Here is a 14680-nt window from a genome sequence, read left to right as displayed (position 1 = left end):
TGGGATGAACCTGAGACAGATTTAAAGTGTTATAGCACAGGGTCTGAATACTTGTATCAATGCAGTATTTCAGTTTTTTATTTTTAATAAATTTGCAAAAATGTCTAAAATCCTGTTTCTGCTTTGTCATTCTAGAGTACTGAGTGTTTTGATTGAGTATGAATTTAAATGATTTTAGTATAACAAACATATATCAAAATGTGAAAAAAGGGGTCTCAATACTTTCTGAATCCACTGAATACTGTACACATTTACATGAAGGAATAAATTAATTTCCTGAATCCACTTTTTCCAATTTTAGGCAGTACTGGGTGAAAACAAGAAGCCAGCCCTAAATAAAACATAAACCCATCTAAAGGGATATGTACTGTATACTACCACTTTCACTAATATGGTGCCAGTTTGGAGCCAACAATCAACATAACCTGTACATTTTTTGGATGTAGGAGAAAAAACAGAGTACCAAAAGAAAAATTCACAAAGACGCAGGGCAAATCTGGAAGCTCCATGCAATACATTGGGATTAAAATACAATCTCCATTTTCTGGAGCCATAAACCAGCAGTGCTTACCACTGTGTCAACCAAATTCAACCAAACTACTGTGTTGTTCTGTAACATTTTTAGTAAACTGTTGTAGCAGAATGAACTTTGATGAGCAGCTTATTAATAAAACCATTTGTTTTTTCTCTTTTTCACGTTTTTGTGTTTACAAGTATTTACGAAAAGGAGGATGATAAATTTCTGAAGTATATTTAAAGAAATGTGAGCATACTCTTGGGTGAGGCATTGCATGTCTGTAACAAAATTTATGTTAAGTTATGGTTTGTAATTATTATAAATGCAACTAAATTCTAAATGGTGGCAAATTACTGTTAAGTTTCACTAACAAATACTGCATAATAAACATAAAAATGACCAAAATGAATAATTCATTATTTTCTGTAATAATAGTGCATCGCTCGCCAGCCCCTGGTGTTGGGTAAGCCGAAATACATTGATGTATGTATGAGATATATTGGAGTGTAAAGGTGTAGATGACGAACAAAGGAAGTAAAGAACCCATAGCATGGCACATTAGAAAGATATATTGGAATATTTCAGTTGTGGTCTTTCGTTTTGAACCCGTGCTTGCTTTGCTTCCGCAGTTTCAGATGCACGTTGTAGCCGTCCATGTTCATTGTATTTGTCCATGCTGGCTCGCTTTTGTAGCTCCGTTAGTCGAGCTGTTTGGCTTTGGAGCCGAGACATTTTAGCTTCCACGGTTTCAGACGTGCGTTGTAGGCGCCTATGTATCCATGCGGGCTCGTTTTTGTAGCTCCGTCAGAGGTTCATTCGTTGATAGATTGCGTCATCTGGATCTAACACGAAGATATGTGCATATTTGCGTTCGTGATGTGGTTCAGGATGCACTGTTCCAATCCGATGTAATATTTGTCCACATACGCGAAAGCAGTATGGGCAATTGCCAGCTGGTGACCAGATATTTACCCCGGTAGATGCAAATGAACTATCCATATTACTAATGCAGTCCATAATGCTTGCTTTGCAGACGCACGTTGTAGGCGCCTGCGTTCATTGATTTTATCTAGGCGGGCTCGTTTTTGTATCTCCGTCAGTTGTGGTGTTTCATTTTGAACCCGTGCCTGCCTTGCTTCCGCAGTTTCAGATGCGCGTTGTAGGCGTCTATGTTCATTGTATTTGTCCATGCAGGCTCGCTTTTGTAGTTCCGTTAGTCGAGCTGTTTGGTTTTGGAGCCGAGACAGTAGTGCTGGGCGGTATGACCAAAATTCTATATCACTGTATTTTTCAAGATTGTACTGGTTTCACGGTATTCGACGGTATTTTTTCCCATGCATGAGTTAATCACATTTTCCACTGCAATTACTGCAGTAGACTGGCTAAGAATAACCTACTCCACTGTCATGAGAATTGTACATTGTACAAAAAAACATTTTAATGTGCACACAAGTATTAATACAGGTTTGCATGGCTCCATAAAGTGATAGTTTTCAAAGGGGGGGGGGGGGCACTAATGAAGAGAAGGAATCACACTGCATGACAGTTGCTGTCAAAATATAGAGCCTTTTTATTGAACAAATTTTGCAAACCGCTTAAACTAAAACTTTGACAACAAATTGTCAACCATCCAAACAGGCATTTAGTTGTATTGCACTGAACATGTCTTAGAAAAGAAATAAATGGCAAATATTTTTTGTAAACCAACTACACTTTGTTAATGTTAACAATCTCTGTCCACTGACATGTTAAAGTGACTTTTTAAACAACTTTACCATCATTAAACTGCATAATATATAAACTAATAAATAATAACAATAAAATAAATAATAGTGCAACTTCCAGTAATAATACTATTACATCAAAACTTCAAGCCCAGGTACATTACACAGTATTCACCAAACTAAAATAAAACAAGTGCAACTTGGAGATGACATCTTTACCAACTGAACCGTCATTAAGGCAAATTGCATTAATATAGACCTTGCTTCAAGCTAAGCTATATATATATATATATATATATATATATATATATATATATATAATAAATAATAAATAATAAAACTGCGACTTGCATTTATAATACTATTTGTTGTTTAGTGGGTCAAAAAAAACAAACAAAAAAAATGGTCCATTTTTAAATCCAGTTCGCCGTGTCTGTCTTCGTGGGCACGATTGCTCGACCGCAGGGAGTTGATGAGGTGACTGGGGCGAGTCGCATCTGATCATTCTCAATTGCTTCGTCGGCTTAGTGTGGCGTGTGAATAAGGCGCCGAGCCCACAGACGGAGACGTATATTTATGGGCCGGCAGGATGGGGGAAGGAAAAAAGAAAAGATAGAACACAAGGAGGTTAAAGAAGGGAAAAGGCAGTCATGGGAGACGATCCAGACACCAGGAAGGAGAAGGCAGCACGAGCTGGGGCTCCGTGAGGGAGTGCAGGCTTAGGCGATCTAGGGGCTGGTTCACTCCACTGAGTAAGCGTGTGGAGTGGGGCGAGTGAAATGTAAGACCTCCAAATGGATCTGAGGAGTGACTGAGTGAGCACGAAGGAAGACGGGAGGTGTGCCGACCTCGGACGGTCTGGCTGCGCAGTGTGGCGGCAGCCAAAACAGGGGTTGGCAGAAAGCAGTTCGTGCTGCAAAGGCTCCGTCAGCAACGCCAGTGAAGGGTGAGCTGTGGAGACAGAAGGTGGTGTGCTGCGATCGGGCGAGGAGAGAGACTGCATTTTAATGGATATATTTATTATGGATTTTATCCCCACATTTCACTGGCTTTATGGATTTGCTATTTATTTGGGTACTGTATTTTTCTGAACACTGTCCAACGGACACTTTTGGTTTTACTTTGACTGTTTTTAACAAAAGCACTTGAGCACTTTCCAACATCCCCTGGCTTCAATGAGATTTCTCAGCTCATCTCGGTTATAACTATCGACGGTGTTGGTTCAACAGACTCCCACGTGGGAAGAGGGAGTCTGTAGGGGACCGGCACCGTCACAGTATTACACAGTAACCAGATACATTACACAGTATTGAAAAAAAAATAAAATAAAACAAGTACAACTTGGCTTGCAGTATTATCCAGTAGTATAGAAACAGTATTCATACATTTGAACATAATGCTTCACATCCGACCTTTTAAAACCAAAGTATCTACAGATAACAGATACAGCACCTTTTTTCGTCAAAAGTTCTTCTGTGTTATCATGTTCAACTTTATCGTCTGCTACAGCTTCAGTTTCAGAATGTTCCCTGTCCATTTTCACTGCTCAATACCTCCACTAACACATGTACTCTGTTGGATGCATATTTTGCGGTGCACCAGTGAAAAAGGTCCCCCTTAAACAGTTTCCCGCTGCGCCACATTCCGAATGTTGTTTAGGCTATTTAAACCGGTGTTCCGGTATAAGAAAAATCCATATCATAACAAAAATAAAAAACGGTTTTTGGTATGAACCGGTATACCGCCCAGCACTACGAGACAGTTTTGCTTCCACGGTTTCAGACGCGTGTTGAAGGCACCCACGTATCCGCGCATGCGCCCTCCGTACTATCTCAAGTTTGACTATGCTGTGTTTTGTGGACGTTTGGGGACTCCGTACTTTCTCTGGTTTGACTGTGGGGCGGGACGCCGAAGCCTCTTCTGTTTGTGTTTTCTGTGAGTACTTATAGTATTGTATTACTGTAATGTGATTCACATATGCTGTGGAGTCCGGATCTTTGGGGCTTCTGTGCTATCTCGGGTTTTTGCCTGCGGTGCTTTCGAAGCGCGTTGTAGGCGCCTGCACCTTCCGTACTATGTCGGGTTTGACTATGCTTTGTAGTGTGCACGTGTAGGGTTCTGTACTCTCTTGAGAGGGCTACATACAGTTGTCCATGTGTAAAGTGCTTAATATTGTATCACTGTAATGTGATTCACATATGTTGTGGAGTCCGGATCTGTGTGGTTTCTGTACCATCTCGTGTTTATGCTTGCAGTGTGTTAGAAGTGCGTGGACCATGCTGTGTAGTGTGGACGTTTAGTTCAGAAGCGCGTTGTAGGTCGCCTGCGCCTTTCGTACTTTCCCGCGCCTTCCGTACTATCTTTGTGGACCTGTGGGGCCTCCGTAGCGTCTTCCGTTTGACTCTGGGGTGCAACGCAGAACCCTCTTTTCTGTGTGGCTGTGTCGTTAGTCGTTAGCTATGGGCGCGTTGTTGCTTCATGTCTTATTTACGTTAGTTGAGCTCTTTCGTTTTTGGGCCGTGACTCCTTCATTCGCGGTGGATCAGACTTCGCTTGCGGTTTATGAGACGCGCGCTGTAGGCGCCTGCGCACTATGTCTCATGGTCCCATCGCCGTGTACCTGCATCCATGCCTTCCATTCTCGGTTAGTAATATGGATATATGATATAAATTGGTCTTCTTAATGTTAGTGGAGAGTGCAGGCTTGGAAGAAAAAAAATGCATGGAACATCTAGTTTAAGTTTTCAGCACTAGTTAAGCATTTAAAAAGTTGTGCCCCCACAACCATAATATTAATGCGCCCAAGAAGCACTAATGTAAAAAAAAATTATCTACTTTCTAGATATAAAAAGATTAGCTGAACTGTGCAATAATTTCATGTGACGTTTTAATGCGATGTTTTTATGCAAAGCTCATTTTTCTTCAAAAACGTACATCATAATATAGCATACATCTATATATAATTTTTTTCGTCTTCATTAGGAGAATACAACAATGATTCTCTCATATCAATACAACCAATTTAACACACATGCATCAAACAAAATACCTTATATACATCCATTCCGCTAAGAACAGTAGTAGTTCAGTTATGTATTTGCAGTCCACAAATTAAGCCTATGTACTTGCCCAAGCTTACAAATTGTAAAACTGCATAAACATTCAATTGCCGGCAAAGTTATGACTGGGGATCATGCAGGATAAGTCATATTCCTTCCACATATTAAATTAGATATTGGGATACTTTAGCAAGTAACTTACCATTCATCTTGCATGGACAGCAACTTCCAATAGTTTTAGCATTTGCTATAACTACATCTTGCCTGAAGAAGGGGCTTGAGTTGCCAATAAAAGGTGTCATGTTGCTTGACTTCTCACTACATCCATAATGGCTAACACAGTACAACACCCTAGTACTATAACTACAAATAATTCTCAGGGTCAGAGATTTTTTTTAACCGTCTTGGAATATACATTGATAGGCCATTATGTAGTCATGGACAGTTATACGTAGCACTATCAAAATGTTGATCTGCCCAGTTATAAAAACAATGCTGGATGAAGATATTCTCCTCTCTGTAGTTATACAATGGAGAGCTCCTACTGTCGAGATTTTATATTAAAAACTTAAGTGTAGCTGTAAAAACATAAAATGATGTAATTGAACAAAATGTATGTGTGTAAGTACAGAAAATAGGACAGAATGATCAAACTTGTTTGTGTTTTGCGTACGTGACAAAAAGCATATATACTTTCTGGAAGTTTTCTTTCAATGATGTGTGTGACAAGAAAATATACCTTTAGGGTAAAGACTTTACCAATTGGAATAATACAAAATGAGTCAGGACGCTATTTTTATTGCTTACGTGGTCAACGATCAGGAGACTAGAAAGGTATAAAAGAGCAAGGATATCTGCGCTCGAGGCAGATGAAGTGCAGTGTCCTAGGACTGTATTTCTCTGTCATTTTACCCTTGTCTGGTATGTATCAATAAAAGGTTTTTACTAATTTTAATTTTCTTCTCTGTCTTCAGTCACAAAAAGTGCCCACATAGCCTATTGTCCAAAAGATTGTGAACTCTCATTCACAGTATGAGGCTTCTTCATGTGAACTCTAACTGTACAAATATGTGTTGTTTTTTTCTGTAAAACTGACGTCTATGACATACAGTACAGTACAAAATGTACATGTAAGGTAATTGATTAACTCTTTGAGGGCTGAATATTTTTTTTTTCCAAAAAATGCAGTTTTCTGAAAAGCACACGAAGCTATAGTTTCACATGTAAATCAACATAAAATGTCTGTTGTTGTGTGCTGTGGCCACCAGTTTGCAGTCTCTTGTGGCTCAAGCCACTCACGACCGGAATGACAGCTAGCAGGGATGTGCAGCAGGCTGGCTGCCATGTTCTCTTTGGGAGGCGAGGGCAGCAGTGGCAGTGTCAGTCAAGGTGACACTGCGATGCAAGCTGGTTTGTATCTCCTGTCATTTTAAGTGACGGTCCACCCAGGTGAACATTGCCACAGATAGATGCATCAGCTACATGAACGTGTTCAGCACCACGATCAGCTGACGCAGATACCTCACTTTCGTTTTATATCTCGATCTCCAGGTCACTTGCATCAAAATCAGAGCTCAACCAGTCTGGGTCCAATTCAGTGACAATATGTAAAATGGTGTCCACGGAGTATTTTCGCTCCGATCTCTCGTCAAATGTTGATACCCTTCACTACTCACACCAGCACTCAGTCAGACTAACACAGTTCACTTTCCTTCAAGCAAAGACGATCAAACTACAACGTAATGGCGGGTTTTGTCACCATTTCCAATTGATTCCCGCCCTCAACCCCTCCTATCTGACAAAAGTCGACATTTGCCCTAAAAGAGTTAAGATGATTTATTTGCACAACAAATTACTTTGTTAAAAAAAGACAGTGACATGAAAGTACAGTCGTGCTGATTTACAGCTCCATTTGGAACCAGCCATTGGGCTTTATGTCAGATTGGTTGTATGTTGTTTACAAAGTGTACAGGTCTTTGCAATTGAGGCTCTGCGGGTCTGGTGTGGGACACCTGTAAGCATTCTTTAACTTCTTGTATGGAGTAGAACAAACTTATCTTTGAGTCTTGGTTCCCACACACTAGGTCTGTATAAGGGAAGGTGATCCGAATGCATAAAAAATAGTCACATGAAGCACATGCAGCAGTGCCAAACACAACAAACATTAAAGGGCCCTCTAACACAATGTCTTACTTGTATTTCTAAATGGATGAATAGTAATTTTTTCAAGCTAAATAAAGAGAAAACAGAAATTTTAGTGATTGGTAATAATGGATATAATGAGGCTATTAGAAATAAACTTGATGCATTAGGATTAAAAGTCAAGACAGAGGTAAAGAATTTAGGGGTAACTGTTGACTGTAACCTGAATTTTAAATCGCACGTTAATCAGATCACTAGGACAGCATTTTTTCACTTAAGAAACATAGCAAAAGTTAGACCTCTTATATCACTGAAAGATACTGAGAAATTAGTTCATGCTTTTGTTTTCAGTCAACTAGATTACTATAACGCACTTCTCTCAGGACTACCCAAAAAAGACATAAATCATTTGCAACTAGTGCAGAATGCAGCTGCTAGAATCCTAACTAGGAAAAGAAAATCCGAGCACATTTCTCCAGTTTTGATGTCACTACACTGGTTACCTGTATCATTCAGAATTGACTTTAAAATACTGCTTATGGTTTACAAAGCCTTAAATAATCTCACTCCATCTAATATATCAGAATGTCTGACACTTTATATTCCAAATCATAACCTTAGATCCTCAAATGAGTGTCTGCTTAGAATTCCAAGAGCTAAACTTAAAAGAAGTCGTGAGGCAGCCTTCTGCTGTTATACACCTAAAATCTGGAATTGCCTGCCAATAGGAATTCGCCAGGCTAATACAGTGGAGCACTTCAAAAACCTGCTAAAAACTCATTACTTTAACATGGCTTTCTCATAACTTCATTTTAGTTTAATCCTGATGCTCTGTATATTCAATTAATTATCATAACTATTCATGGTGGCTTTAAAATCCATACTAACCCCTACTCTCTCTTCTGTTTCTTTTCCCGGTTTTCAGTGGTGGTGACCTGCGCCACCACCACCTAATCATAGCACCATGATGTTCCTACATTGATAGATTAAAAGCCAGAAGTCTATATGACCATCATCATCAAGTCCTTCCATGAGAACCCTAAATACAAAGAGGACTGTTCATTTATGTTAGGTAGAATGCCCAAAGGGGGCTGGGCGGTCTCATGGTTTGGAAACCCTGCAGATTTTATTTTTTTTTTCTCAAGCTGTCTGGATTTTTTTTTTTGTTTTTTCTGTCCTCCCTGGCCATCGGACCTTACTCTTATTCTATGCTAATTAGTGTTGTCTTATTTTAATTCTTACTTTGTCTTTTTTTTCTTTTCTTCATCATGTAAAGCACTTTGAACTACATTATTTGTATGAAAATGTGCTATATAAATAAATGTTGTTGTTGTTGTAAGAGTCAGAAAACATATGAGACCCTGTGAAATAATAATAATAATTTATTACTATTTAAAAGGGGTTTCTATCTTATTTTTTCTACTTATTGCTAGTTTGTGACCATTTGTTAGTTGAAGCTTAAGTACAGAATAACAGACAGCCGAGACACTGCTACCTCTGCAGCTCAAACCACCGCTTCTCTCACTGCTTCTATTCAGAGTGTATCATTTTACAGATTGCAGCGCTACCAGCAAGCACGTGATAAACAAAAAGCATATGGCCTTTGTGGCATACAGAAAATGGTTTTGTCAATTTCTAGAACATTATTACCTTATTGTTTTCCTATGGACCTATTATGAATGGCCTTAACTCAGTCAGCCATAAATTGGTGTATGTCTGTGTTCTCACTATATAAATATCGAATGTAGGGTAGAAATGCTGCAAACTGTATAATTGTTTAGCAAAACTAAAATGGTATTTTAAGTTTAATCAGGAAATGTCTTTTTCTGTTTGCTAAAAGTAACCTAACTAAGAAATTTACTAGAGTTAGACACTAGCAAATTATTAATCATTGTCAATCAATAATTATATATCATAAGAGAGTTCTTCAGAGCATTAATCCTGTAGAAAAGTAAATTTACAATAATTGCTCCATACCATTTGAACATAGGTTATTAGATACTAAAAATGGTTTGCTTCAATAATGATGTTGAGCTAAATAACTTCACACAATGAATCAATATAAACTTAAAAACAGACATACATACTGTATATCATTATTTATTCACTGATCTGAATCTTAAGAACATTCCATTAGCCTCATAGAATCTTGTGTTGTAAAATCAATATTTGAAGCAAATGAAAGTGTTGATATAATTTAGAATCAATGTTTATGAGAGCATAGTAGGCTTGCAGTCTTCATCTAATTGAATTCATAAAAGCTTTTAGTTGTGATGGGAGTAAAAACAATAAATAGAAAAAACATCAGCTATTGCAGCTTCATGGCAATAAAACAATTTTTTTGACAAGGAGGGGAAAATCAGACTCTAAAAGAAATTAGTATCAATAGAAAAGCAAATAGGGAAACATCACTTAAGGGATGTACACATGACTTTATGCATCCAGTAAGAAAGTTTCTACCAATACAGTTAAATACAACAAACATAAAGTCTTACTTCTATTTCAATATATTTGCATGCATTTTTCTATCCATTTACCCACTTTCTGACATTCATTGTTTGAATTATCGTAATCTGGGGCCTATCCTGAAAGCACTGGGTGCATGGTAAGGACAAATCCTGGACAGGTTGAAAGACACATACATTCCATACTCAGTCACTCACAACAAGCAATTTTAGTGATGCCACTTAAACAAAAGTGCATGTGTTTGAGATGTAAGAGTGTCATGCAGACTGGTATTATTCATTTTACCAAGGTAGAACCCAAGTCCTGGCTTAGCAAACTATTGCCAGACACTCTGACTGCCAGCTAAAAGTCTCAGTTTGTCAGACTGGGCCTCTAATTGGAATGCAGTATCTGTAGCCTTTTCTGATTAGGTGATCAATTCCAGACCATGTAACAGCCAGGGATATCTCTCTCTCTAAGGTGCAAAATGGACTCAAGTGCTAAACAAAGGACCATAAATTAAGGATGAGTAATATTAATGGATAGAACTTTGCATCAACGGTCATCCAAGATGACTGACTTATGTGCATCCAGGTAGCAAATGACACAATTTCTATTCCTCCCTATTACATCTTGCCTGAAGAAGGGGCCTGAGTTGCCTCGAAAGCTTGCATATTGTAATCTTTTTAGTTAGCCAATAAAAGGTGTCATTTTGCTTGGCTTTTCTCTATATTCCTCCCTATAAAATCTTTGTAACACCCTAACTAAAGGCTCTTCCCTCACTATGCTACAGCTTGACCTGGCCATAAATTGGCTGCCCACAGACAGAACTCATAGCTGATAGGATATGGCAACAGAGGTCAAAGCAATCACTTTACTCCAGAGGGCAACCATGATGGACTGAAAAAGTGGAATACTTGTCTTGTTGAAGGACAGCAAGGACAGGAGCAAGAGAGCGAGAGACCATACTTAAGGCAAGCGTTGGCCTTTCTAACACAGGTAACTGACTGATCACAACTAAACTGAGCAGTTGACTACCATCCGAGGATACTTTGTGTAAAACCCTTGAAGAGAAGACTGCAGTACTTCCTGCAACGAGAAGGTGCGACAAAAGGCGAAGAAGTAGATCTCCTGAGCAAAGAGAAGTAAGTGCACCGAAAACGTCTTCCATGTTTCTGGAGAAAGCTGGCCAGGAAAGGAACCAAGCATTACTCACCTCAAAACCATAAGTATACTTTGATTCTGAGAACAATTAACTGCAATTTAACAGACAGGACAAAGTGAGCTATAATACACTACAATATTGGTTTTAACTGTAACTAAACATAATATTCTTATGAAGGATAAGTTCTGGCTATTACAAATTTCTCACCCTAAATCCGAAAGGAAAGGACAAAGCAGCATCTTACATGTGCATGCACTCATGTACACACACTAAGACAGAGAACTTGGTATGGGGGTTGGTGGTCCTTGAGCCAGGGCAAAAGCTAGCAGCTGTGAGCAAATGAACGCCACTTGCCTGCAGTAAAAACTTCATGACCTGGCAAAGAACGTATCCATCTTAATCTCATGGATTGAAAATTAAGGATTCATGAGTTGTGTGCCTTTTCTTATAAGAGAGGAAAGTTCTATCTAAGCCAAGAAACAGAATTAATAAGTTATGTGCCTTTTTCTACAGGAGAGAAAAATTTAAAATAAGATTTCGTAATTTTATGTTTTGTGTTGTTTGTGTCTTTTGCCTATATATATGTATAAACTTGCATATATCCATCTTCTATTATCCATACTGTATGTTATAAATAAATTGTATTATTTTTCTTATTTGAACAAGTTTGTCTGGGTTATTTATGAAAGCGAGTCTTTGGCCATGTTTCGAATCACAACAGAGAAAGTGAAATTGTTAATGTAAACTTTCACCAATTTATGAACCTTGTTCATAAATTGTACAGATTTCTTCATACTTCAGGTCTCCTTGGGGTGAATGTCTTATTGATTATTAATCAATCAAAAAATCGTTCAAGAGTACTATGAGAAGTACCCACAAAGGCATGATTAGAATATGTAAATTTCACATAAACAGTGACTAGGACAGAATGCAAGCCATTAACATGGAGCTATAAGGCAATAATGCTAACCACTGTGCTTCTGTATTTGAAGTATACAGTACATTACTGTGCATAACCTCATGCACAAGATGTTTAAAAAACAAAAAAAAGCATCATCATCAAGACAAGAGGCGGAGGTTACAGCTACTGTATATAGGAGACTCTTCTTCTTCTTTCTGCTGCTCTCATTAGTGGTTGCCACAGCGGATCATCTTCTTCCATGTCTTTCTGTCCACTGCACCTTGTTCTGTTACACCCATCACCTGCATGTCCTCTCTCACCACAGCCATAAACCTTCGCTTATGCCTTCCTCTTTTCCTCTTCCCTGGCAGCTCTATCCTTAGCATCCTTCTCCCAATATATTCAGGATCTCTCCTCTGCACATGTCCAAACCAACGCAATCTCACCTCTCTGACTTAGTCTCCCAACCGTCCAACTTGAGCTGACCCTCTAATGTACTCATTTCTAATCCTATCCATCCTCGTCACACCCAGTGCAAATATTAGCATCTTTAACTCTGCCACCTCCAGCTCTGTCTCCTACTTTCTGGTCAGTGCCACCATCTCCAACCCATATAACATAGCTGGTCTCACTACCGTCCTGTAGATCTTCCCTTTCACTCTTGCTGATACCCGTCTGTCACAAATACTCCTGACACTCTTCTCTACCCATTCCACCCTGCCTGCACTCTCTTTTTCACCTCTCTTCCACAATCCCCATTACACTGTACTGTTGATCCCAAGTATTTAAACTCATCCACCTTCGCCAACTCTACTCCCTGCATCCTCACCATTCCACTGACCTCCCTCTCATTTACACACATGTATTCTGTCTTGCTCCTACTGACCTTCATTCTTCTCCTCTCTAGAGCATATCTCCAACTCTCCAGGGTCTACTCAACCTGCTTCCTACTATCGCTACAGATCACAATGTCATCAGCAAACATCATAGTCCACGGGGACTCCTGTCTAATCTCGTTTGTCAACCTATCCATCACCATTGCAAATAAGAAAGGGCTCAGAGCCGATCCCCGATGTAATCCCACCTCCAACTTAAATGCATCCATCACTCTTACCACAGACCTCACCACTGTCACACTTCCCTCGTACATATCCTGCACAACTCTTACATACTTCTCTGCCACTCCCGACTTCTTCATACAATACCACAGCTCCTCTTGAGGCACCCTGTCATATGCTTTCTCCAGGTCCACAAAGACGCAATGCAACTCCTTCTGGCCTTCTCTAAACTTCTCCATCAACATCCTCAGAGCAAACATTGCATCTGTGGTGCTCCTTCTTGGCATGAAACCATACTGCTGCTCACTTGTGAATTTCCCATTGGGATTAATAAAGTATCTATCTATCTATCTATCTATCTATCTATCTATCTATCTATCTATCTATCTATCTATCTAATCATCACCTCACTTCTTAACCTAGCTTCCACTACTCTTTCCCATAACTTCATGCTGTGGCTCATCAATTTTATTCCCCTATAGTTACTGCAGTCCTGTACATCCCCCTTATTCTTAAATATCGGCACCAGTACACTTCTTCTCCACTCCTCAGGCATCCTCTCAGTTTCCAAGATTCCATTAAACAATCTGGTTAAAAACTCCACTGCCATCTCTCCTAAACACCTCCATGCTTCCATAGGTATGTCATCTGGACCAATGGCCTTTCATTTTTCATCCTCTTCATAGCTGTCCTTACTTCCTCCTTGCTAATCCGTTGCACTTCCTGATTCACTATCTCCACATCATTCAACCTCTTCTCTCTCTCATTCTCTTCATTCATCAACCTCTCAAAGTACTCTTTCCATCTGCTCAACACACTCTCCTCGCTTGTGAGTACGTTTCCATCTTTATCCTTTATCACCCTAACCTGCTGCACATCTTTCCCAGCTCGGTTCCTCTGTCTAGCCAATCGGTACAGGTCCTTTTCTCCCTCCTTAGTGTCCAACCTCTCATACAACTCATCATACGCCTTTTCTTTAGCCTTCGCCACCTCTCTCTTCACCTTGCGCCTTATCTCCTTGTATTCTTGTCTACTTTCTGCATCTCTCTGACTATCCCACTTCTTCTTTGCCATCCTTTTCCTCTGTATACTCTCCTGTATTTACTCATTCAGGTTTCCTTTTCCTCCTTCCTCTTTCCAGATGTCACGCCAAGCACCCTTCTTGCAGTCACCCTTATTACATCTGCTGTAGTTATCCAGCTGTCTGGTAACTCTTCACTGCCACCTAGTGCCTGTCTCACCTACTCCCTAAACTCAACCTTGCAGTCTTCCTTTTTCAACTTCCACTATTTGATCCTTGGCTCTGCCCTCACTCTCTTCCTCTTCTTGATCTCCAACGTCATCCTACAGACCACCATCCTATGCTGCTTAACTACACTTTCCCCTGCCACCACTTTGCAGTCTTCAGTCTCCTTCAGATTAACTCTTCTGCATAGGATGTAATCTACCTGTATGAATCTTCCTCCACTCTTGTACATAACCCTATGTTCCTCCCTCTTCTTAAAATACATATTCACCACAGCCATATCCACCCTTTTGGCAAAATCCACTATCCTCTGACCTTCTTCATTCCTCTCCTTGACACCATACCTACCCATCACCTCCTCGTCTCCACTGTTCCCTTCACCAACATGCCCATTGAGATCCGCTCCAATCACCACTTTCTGTC

The 14680-nt window shown here is 39.6% G+C and overlaps 1 protein-coding gene across 4 annotated transcripts in view; it reads right to left on the bottom strand.

The window, feature by feature from the left end:
* Positions 1-14680, bottom strand: part of LOC114648559 (nuclear receptor coactivator 7-like) — a 193516-nt gene that overhangs the window by 120377 nt on the left and 58459 nt on the right. The window lies entirely within an intron of this gene.

Source organism: Erpetoichthys calabaricus, chromosome 3 (assembly GCF_900747795.2).
Source record: "Erpetoichthys calabaricus chromosome 3, fErpCal1.3, whole genome shotgun sequence".
NCBI lineage: Eukaryota > Metazoa > Chordata > Cladistia > Polypteriformes > Polypteridae > Erpetoichthys > Erpetoichthys calabaricus.
This window is presented reverse-complemented; position numbering and strand designations above follow the sequence as displayed.